This window comes from Silene latifolia, chromosome 11 (genome assembly GCF_048544455.1).
Source record: "Silene latifolia isolate original U9 population chromosome 11, ASM4854445v1, whole genome shotgun sequence".
Taxonomy (NCBI): domain Eukaryota; kingdom Viridiplantae; phylum Streptophyta; class Magnoliopsida; order Caryophyllales; family Caryophyllaceae; genus Silene; species Silene latifolia.
Window position 1 is genome coordinate 169,316,452 of NC_133536.1, and position 10,081 is coordinate 169,326,532.

Sequence of the window (10,081 nt, forward strand, 5' to 3'; positions counted from 1 at the left end):
GAACGACACTAACCGTTTCATGTCTTGGGGGATTACTTTGAGGTGGTAATTGCCCCTTTTGTCTTTGTGAGCTTGAAGATTCTAGTTGAGTCAATTGGGTTTCCAATATCTTGGTGTGAGCTAGAATGTTGTTGATGGTGGTTTCCTTTGCTTGACTATCTTTTTGCATTTGAGTGAAAAATTCTTGTTGATTCTTTTGCATTTGGAGGACCGCTTTTTGAACATCAAAACCTTGGTCATTTTGGTGATTGTATGGATTTTGGTTTTGGTAGCCTTGGTTTTGGTTGAAAAAGGGTCTTTGATTTTGGTTTATCATGGGAGGTGGGGTGTATGTTGTTTGAGGGTTTTGAACATTTTGGCTTTTGTATGAGAGATTCGGATGAAACTTGGTGTTTTCATTGTAATAGTTGTAATAAAGGGTACCACTCTTGTATGCTTGGAAAGCATTCACTTGTTTATTTGTTCCCCTACATTCACTTTGGTCATGTCCCAAAGTTCCACAATTCTCACATATCCCACTTGGGATTGATGAGGATGCCGTCATGGCATTAACATGATGCTTTGGTGATTTTGAGGCTTCTTCAAGTCTAGCCATAGCTTGTTCAAACTTCAAATTGATTGTGTCAATGTGAGCACTAAGTTGAGCACCCAATTGAGTAACGGAGTCCACTTCATGCCTTCCTCCTCTAGTAGCCTTGCGAGGTCTACTATATTGTGAGTTATGGACCGCCATTTCCTCAATCTTGTTCCATATTTGATTGTCATCAACTTCGGTGAACATTCCATTTGATCCTATGTTGAGAATGTTCCTTGAATCTTTATATAGACCGTTCCAAAATTATTGTACCAAGAACCACTCGCTAAGTCCATGGTGAGGACATGAGCGACAAATTCCCTTGAACCGCTCCCAAGCTTCATACAAAGATTCTTCATCCCTTTGCTTAAAACCCGTAATTTGAGCTCTTAGCATGTTAGTCTTTTCCGGTGGGTAGAACTTTTTGTAGAAAGTTAGAGCCAACTTCTTCGAAGAATCTATTCCGAGAGTGGCCTTATCAAGGCCCTTCAACCATTGTTTCGCGGTGCCGATTAGAGAAAAAGGAAATAAGACCCATCGAATTTGGTCTTGAGTTACACCGGTTTGAGAAATCGCATCACAATAGTCACAAAAGGTTTCCATATGAGAATGAGGGTCTTCACTAGGCATCCCCCCAAATTGGCTCCTTTCGACTAATTGGATAAAGGCGGATTTGGCAATAAAATTTCCGGTCAAATGTTGTGGTGTGGGAGTACCATTGGGTAGGTTCTCCTCGGTGGGTATGGAATGTGATGAAAATTTAGGCATTGTAGGTTGATTTTGTGGGGTATTTTGTGTTGGGTTCTCCTCACCTTCTCTTGCAAAAGGGTTGATGAACTCAATAGTTGGTTGAATATCCACTACCTCACTAATACCTCTCAAATTCCTCCTAACAAATCTCCTTTTCTTTGTCAAGGTTCTTTCAATTTCACGATCAAAAGGTAACAAATCACTTTGTGACCTTCTAGACATGCAAAATATCAAACAACTCGAAAACAATTAGAACAAACCTTGCGGAGTTTTACTTCCCCAAGGTAAAGAAAGACACAACTAATAACAATATAAGAAAATCTAAATCAAGTTAACACCGTCCCCGGCAACGGCTCCATTTTTGATCGGAGTCCGTTTCGTGTTCACAATTTAATAGATGTTGTCGTTGGGTCACGTCCGAATCAAAAATAAATTTATAGCTTCACAAACAACTCTACAATTAGAAAAGAGGCAAGTAAAGGTCGGATCCCAAGGGACGGGAATTGAGATGAGATTTCTATTGAAACTAGTGGTGTCTTAGGGGTGTCACAATTTGGGTTGATGTAGAAGGTCACTAACTAAATAGCAATGAAAGTAAATAAGCAAGATGAATTAAAAGGTTTGTAAACAATTGATAAAAAACACTAGGGTGTCATGGGGTCATAGGGGAATCATGGGAATTGATCATACAAACATGTTCTCAAATTATAAGCAAGCAATTATTGTTGTGATGGATTGAGTTGGGTTATATCTTACAATCCTAGGAAAGTTTGGGTCCCAGAGCCAAATCGATTAGATTGTACAACACCTACAAGTCGACTTAGTCTCCCCTACTCAACAACATGCATGGTCTAATGAGACTCGAGTTGGTTTATGTCTTACAAGTCTCATTGAAAAGATAGGTGATGGGTAAAAAAATGCAAGGATTCATAGGCTCACATTTCATCAAACATAACATGTGCATGAGTTGAGATCAAAACAAGCAAGCAAATAAACCATGAAAGCATATTAATTTAAGCATGAATCATTCCCCATGTTGGTTTCCCCTAATTACCCATTAACCCTAGCTAGGTCACTACTCACTCATTATCATGTTGATCATGCTAGCAAGGTTGTCAATCATACCAACAAAAGTAAACATGATGAATAAATGAAAGTAATTAACAATAATTAAAAAGGGATTAAGAGAATTATACCTACTAATGATTCCAATAATAAAGCAAAGAATAAAAGAAGTACTTGATGCTTGATTGAGAGGTTGTCAATCTCCCAATAATAACCCAAATAATCTTCAATTACCCAAAATAAAGGATGAACAAAAGAGAGATTAAGGAAATAAAACTTGTATTAGAACTAGATTAATTGTTGATTACAATACTAAAGAGACATTTGATTTATATTAACTACTCTAATAATTGATAAGAAGAACATGCTCTTCTAATTAGACTAATGGGGTATTTATAGTGGAAATTAGGTGGATGCATTAGGGTTAACTAAGGGCTAAACTAGTAATTAAACTTCTTAGATTGAGCAGGGAGAAGCCGGTATTTTTCGAAGGAAGGGCTTCTTTCTTTGTAGCTTGGAGAAGACGAAATTTCGCTGTACTGGAATCCGTGCGTATAGGAGTCGGGACGGGCGGATTTAGGCAGGGGAAGACGGGCGTCTTTAGGGGAATCCGGGCGGATTCTGTGGCTGCTATCCGGGCGTCTTTGAAGGAAGACGCACGGATTGTGCTTGTGGAGGACGGGCGGATTCAGGACAATCCGCTCGGATTGTAGCTCAGCACTATTTCTTCTTCTTTTCTTCCCTTTTCTTCATAAAATCCTTGGGGATTTCCTCGGGGATGCAAGGATCCTTTCTCAACATTGCTCATCTACTATCATATGTACAAAGGCCTTCTAATCTTGTCTCTCCTTGATGCTTGGTCATTGAATTTAATCACTTTAGTCTTGTTTTGCCATGAAAATGCAAGATTTGCACTCCTTTCCTAACAAGGGATCAAAATCTCAAAGAATATGCAAAACAAAGAACTAAAGACAATAAATGACCCAAATATGCACTGAAAAGCATGGGAACAAGGGTAATTCGGGGGCTATATATGCGCTAATTATGGTCACATCAGGTATGTGTCTCACCTCTTAGGTCCAAATGGTAGGTAGGTCTAGTAAAGGGGGCACTCCCGTGATAAAGCTTAGTGTGGACCAAAGCCTTTATTTCTTTCTTTTCGTCAGGTAGAATAATGGAGTCTTGTCTACCTATTTTCCAAATCATGTTAGGGAGAGCATCCCTAAACCAATTACAAGAAAGAAAATATTCATAATCAAGCCCAACTCCCTTTTTTCTAGACTCAAGCAATGGTCTCAAGTTGGTATTTTCTTGGTTAAATCTACATAAGTGGTGCGCAATCTTAGTGACCAAACCCCCCAAGACAATACAACTATTTTTGGGGTTGCATTGTTTGGTCAAATGGACCGCAAAGTGGTATAGGGGATATTGATTCCCCACCTCTCATCACCATTAACATTCAAGAAAGCACCCAAAATCTCTACCTCAATCTTCCTCACCGAATGAGGTTCATTTCTCCCAAAAAAGGTCCATCCCATAAACCTTTGCCAAATCCTTATGTCGGGGTAATGTATATATTGATAAGGGCTATGGTCCCAACCTTGGAAAGGCAAGTGAGAAATGGCATTCCAAGTTAAAACGGGTTTATAAGACTCGGGTGATTTGATAGGTAGGTCCTTGTGAGGCAATTGGAAGATATTGGCAAAGTCCGATAAGTCCATCCTATGGTCTTCATTAAACAAGCGGAAGGTAACAAAAACTATAAAACCGGGTTTCCTAGGCCTATGAAACTCAAAAGAGCTTAAGAACTCAAGGGTGAGTTCGGGAAAGGTCTTATTATTCATTGTGTAACAATGCTTCATACCAAGATTCTTAAACAATGCCTTAACATTTTTCTCAATTCCAATGTTGTTTAAAGAAGCTTGGTTGATAAATTTGGTTGGTTTCATACCTTTGCTCTTTAAGCTGACCCAATTGTTGTATTGAGCTTGTGAATTGAAGATCACACCCGGAAAATCCGGGTCTTGCCACTCCGGGACTTCCTCCATTTGCACATCTTCCGCAGCATTTGAAGGTTCCGCCTCACCTCTCCTTCTCTTAGAAGCACCTTGGGTAGGAGCTTTTCTTGGTGCCATTTTTCTGAAATTTAAGACAAGACTTCATCTTAAGGCAAACCAAAATTCATCCAAATAGACATAATAGAACGAATTAGTGAACTAATTCACACGACAAACATGAATAAAGCATTCTACAATCAATTTCTAGTACTAAAAAGCACAAAATCGAATTCCCCCAAATCGAGTTAGGGTTTGCATAATTCAATTTAATTGATTGAAAATGATGAATTTAAAGAGAAAAGAGAAGAAAACTTACCAATTGATGTTAAATGATGAATGAATCTTGTAAATCAATGAAGAAATTGATGTTTCCTAGTGATTTTAGGTAAAGAATTAAAGAAATGTGGAAGAGAGAAGGAGGAGAAGGTACCGTCGGGTTTGCAAAGTGATAGAAAAATCTTTTTTTTTTACCAGTATATAGCAGCTGCCAACAAATCACGGAACCACGACCCCGATTGGGGCTGGCAACCCCGATCGGGGTTGACTACTCCTTCTGGATTTGACTCTTTTCCGCGTTTGATTTAATTTCTTTCTCGTTTCTCGAAAACCAAGTTCCCGAACGGGGTTCTTGCATGGGGAAGCGTGCCAGATTCTCTTCTAAGCCTCCTTTCTTCATTTTCACCTAAAAATCACAAAAAGAAACATCGTCAAGTCGATTATTTTATTAATAATCTAGAAAAACAATAAATTGCAGAAAAATAAAAACAAATTAAAAGCTTGGGTTGCCTCCCAAGAAGCGCTGGTTTAACGTCCCGCATGACGTAAACACTTGAGTCAGTTTAAGATTTCTTTGGTAGAGGTTGAACGGTCATTTCCTCTATCAGACCAATGATCACATTCTCATGGTAGAGCTTCAAACGATGACCGTTTGCTTTAATTTTTCGCCCTTGGTGGTCATCACTTCAACGGAACCGAACTTGTTGACATTTGTGACGGTATATGGACCGGTCCACCGTGATCGTAACTTTTCCGAAAATAGCTTGTAACGGGAATTGAAGAGCAACACTTTATCACCAATTTGAAATTCCTTGTTCAAGATCTTTTTGTCATGCCATCTTTTTGTCCTCTCCTTGTAGAGATGGGAGGTACCATAAGCTTGCAAGCGGAATTCATCAAGTTCATTGAGTTGCAATAAGCGCTTTTCTCCACTCAATTTCGGGTCCATATTAAGCTCCTTAATCGCCCAAAAGCCTTTTGTTCCATCTCAACGGGAATATGGCACGCCTTTCCATAGACCAACCTATATGGTGAGGTACCAATAGGTGCCTTATATGCGGTACGGTAGGCCCACAAGGTATCATCGAGCTTCATACTCCAATCCTTTCGTGATTTGGCAATAACTTTCTCAAGTATGGACTTGATCTCACGGTTAGAAACCTCCACTTGGCCACTAGTTTGTGGATGGTAAGCCAAGCCTCTTCTATGATAGACTCCATATTTTTCCAATAAGGCATCAAGTTGTTTCTCACCAAAATGAGTACCACGATCACTAATGATCGCTCTTGGAACACCAAACCTTGGAACACCAAACCTTGGAAATATGATCTTCTTGAATAAGTTGATCACGATGCGAGCATCGTTAGTTGGAGTAGCAATTGCCTCTACCCATTTAGAGACATAATCAACGACAACCAAAATATACCGATTCCCTTTTGAGGAAGGAAACGGTCCTTGATAATCTATGCCCCAAACATCGAACACCTCTACTTCCAAGATACCATTTAAAGGCATCTCATGCCTCCTTGATATGGAGCCCGTCCTTTGGCAAGCATCACAAGCCGTCACGAAATTCTTAGCATCTTGGAACATAGTTGGCCAATAGAAGCCGGATTGTAACACCTTTGCAACGGTCTTAGATGGCCCATGATGACCACCATAAGGAGAAGAATGGCATCCTTCTAGCACCCCTTTCACATTACAATGTGGGATACATCTCCGGAATAGCCCATCGGAGCAATGTTTGAACAAATGTGGATCATCCCATAGGAAGAACTTGGCATCATATAAAAACTTCTTCCTTTGTTGATACGAAAAGTCGGGTGGCAATTCTCTTCCAACTAGGTAGTTCGCTATGTCGGCATACCAAGGAGTATTGGCTTCCAACATCATTAGAACATCATCGGTGAAGGAATCATCGATAGGTAACTCAATACCTCCATCATTGAACTTCAAACGGGATAAGTGATCGGCAACAACATTTTCGGCCCCCTTCTTGTCTTTAATTTCAAGATCAAATTCTTGCAAGAGCAAGATCCATCTTATCAACCTTGGCTTAGCTTCTTGTTTGGCTAGGAGGTGCTTCAATGAGGCATGATCGGTATGAACAATGACTTTTGAACCGATCAAGTAAGAGTGGAATTTGTCTAAGGCATAGACAATGGCAAGTAGCTCTTTCTCCGTGGTGGCATAGTTGACTTGAGCCGCATCCAAGGTTTTGCTAGAATAGTAGATAGCATGGAGAACCTTGTCCTTTCTTTGTCCTAGCACGGCACCTACCGCATAGTCACTTGCATCACACATGAGCTCGAATGACAAGTTCCAATCCGGTGATTGGATGATAGGTGCGGAAATCAAAGCCTTCTTGATCCTATTAAAAGACTCAAGACAATCGTTAGTAAACACAAAGGGAGCATCTTTTAAAAGAAGCTCCGTAAGGGGTTTGACAATCTTAGAAAAATCTCTAATAAAACGGCGGTAGAAACCCGCATGGCCTAAGAAACTCCTTACACTCTTCACATTTACCGGTGGGGGTAGTTGCTCAATAACTTGGACCTTAGCACGGTCCACTTCAATTCCTCTTTCCGAAACAATATGACCAAGCACCACTCCTTCATTCACCATGAAGTGGCACTTTTCCAAATTCAACACCAAATCAACCTCCTTATATCGCTTTAAAACTTTGGACAAGTTAGCCAAACAAGCATCAAAAGAAGAACCATAGACACTAAAATCATCCATAAACACCTCCATGATAGACTCAATGTAGTCGGAAAAGATGCTTATCATGCAACGTTGGAAAGTGGCGGGGGCATTACAAAGACCGAAGGGCATTCTAAGGTAGGCGAAGGTACCATAGGGACACGTAAACGTGGTCTTATCTTGGTCATCCGGGTGGATGGGTATTTGAAAGAACCCGGAATAACCATCTAGATAGCAAAAATACTTGTGACATGCCAACCTTTCCAACATTTGGTCAATAAAAGGTAATGGGTAGTGGTCTTTCTTGGTGGCTAGATTTAGCCTCCTATAGTTAATGCACATTCTCCATCCCGTCACAATTCTAGTTGGAATTAGCTCTTTTTTATCATTTTTGACTAGATGATGATGGTGGGGAAGGGTTTGTGTGGGACGTGAGGGGTGAATCATCGAGGGCTGAAATTGCTGAACTCATACTAATTGGTAAATTATGGGCTTCAAAATCTATTAATACGAAGGCGGCTATTGAATCAATGACAAAACTTTGGAACCCTAAAGGGTCTATTGTAGGAAACGTGATCGATGTAAAAGAGAAAATTTTTGTCTTTAAATTCTCGAAATTGCGTAGATAATTCCCGGATCTAACAATTTTAGCACTTCCTTTTTGACCACTTCTTGCATGTTAGGATTTAGTCGTCTTTGACCTTGGACACATGGTTTATGATCTTCCTCAAGATTAATTCGGTGCATGCAAAATTCGGGGCTTATGCCCTTTAAATTGTCAAGTTTATAACCAATGGCTTTCTTGTGAGACCTTAAGACTTGAAGCAATTTAGCCAATTGACTCTCATCTAATTTAGCACTAACGATTACCGGACACATCTTCTTATCATCAAGAAAAGCATACCTCAAATTGGAAGGGAGGGGCTTAAGCTCGGATTTTTGTACCTCAAGTTCTTGAGGTGTAGCAACCAAGCCTATAAAATGTGAGCTTTCCTCCAATGATAGCTCCTCTCCATCCAATTCTTGATATAAAGCATCAATCTCCTCATTTCCAATCTCATCATCACCTAAAAATGATTCTAAAAGCAAGAGTGCCTCCAAGGGATCTTTAGATAAAGATCGAGGTGTAGAGTCTTCTATAACAATGTCAACAACATCCAAAATTTTAATAGAATAACAAGACTCTTCTATCATTGGACTCTTCATGGCACTATTCAAATTATACGTGACCTTATCGTCACTCACTTCCAATGTAATTTTACCATTCTTGACATCAATTAACGCACCCGCGGTATGTAAAAATGGTCTTCCCAAAATGATTGGGATTTGGGCATCTTCGGCCATGTCAAGAACAATAAAATCAACCGGGATGAAAAACTTACCAACTTTAACGGGAAAATCCTCCAAAACTCCCAAAGGGCGTTTTATAGAACGGTCCGCCATTTGCAATGTGACACTAGTGCATTTTAAGACTCCCATATTAAGCTTAGCACAAATAAAGTAAGATATTACACTCACACTAGCACCTAAATCGCATAAAGCTTTATCAATTTGATAGGTGCCAATTGTGCATGGAATAGAAAAGCTACCGGGATCTTTTAACTTAGGAGGGGACTTGTTTTGCAAAAGAGCACTCACCTCGGCGGTGAGAGCTATCGTTTCAACTTCATCAAAAGTCCTCTTCTTAGTTAAAATGTCTTTCATGAACTTAGTGTAAGATGGAATTTGAGTGATTAATTCGGTAAAAGGAACGGTTACCTGGAGATTCTTCACAACTTCCATGAATTTACCAAATTGATAATTCTTTTTATGCTTTGCCAATCTATGAGGAAATGGCACTTTGACTTTTTCCGGAATCTTTGCTTCAACATCTTTCTTTAGAGGAGCATCCTCCACTTCCTTGACTTTCTCAACAACAAGTGGATCATCCACTTTCTTGGGAACTTTTTCACTTTCTTTATCATTTGGAGAAATCTCCAACTCAACAAGAACCTCCTAATCTTCTTTGGGCATGGATAGCCCATCATATTTTGTACCACTTCTTAAAGAGATAGCATTAAGGGTAGCATGTGGTTACCTTGAGGGGGTAGTTGATCCATTTTCCTTGAAGAGCTAGATGAGGCCAATTGAGCCATTTGTTTCTCCAACATCTTGATTGCGGCATTTTGAGCTTGCTCATTCTTTTGGATTTGAGCCAACAATTCCTTTTGCATTCGGACTATCAAGCCCTCGAGCTTACCTCCTTATTGGTTGTTTTGTTGGCCATTTTGTGGTGGGGGTTGATTTTGTTGGTAATTGTTTTGTGGGGGCCTTTGTTGATTTTGATAACCCGGTGGAGGATTATACTTTTGTTTTTGAGGGACATAGGCATTTTGTTGTGGTAGGGGTTGTGGTTGAGGATTAAGCACATTGTTGCTTCTATAAGACATATTCGGGTGAAATCTTGTATTTGGGTTATATGTGTTTGAGAATGTACCTCGGTAGATAAGCATTTTGTCTTAAAGCTTGGAAAGCATTTACCTCTTCAATGGGAGCTTGGCAATGAGTGGTGTAGTGACCCGCACCTCCGCAACCATCACAAACGATGATTTGACTTGTTGAAGACACAACAATGAGTTGTTGAACGGAATCTATAGCATCTCTTTCCGCCAATTGT

The 10,081-nt window shown here is 39.8% G+C and overlaps 1 non-coding gene across 1 annotated transcript; it reads left to right on the top strand.

Moving 5' to 3' along the window:
• The first annotated feature begins 863 nt into the window (after nt 1–863).
• Nucleotides 864–970, top strand: LOC141616341 (small nucleolar RNA R71). Its single transcript, XR_012530696.1, has one exon. It is a non-coding gene; the product is annotated as a small nucleolar RNA R71 (small nucleolar RNA).
• The last annotated feature ends 9,111 nt before the right edge of the window (nt 971–10,081 follow it).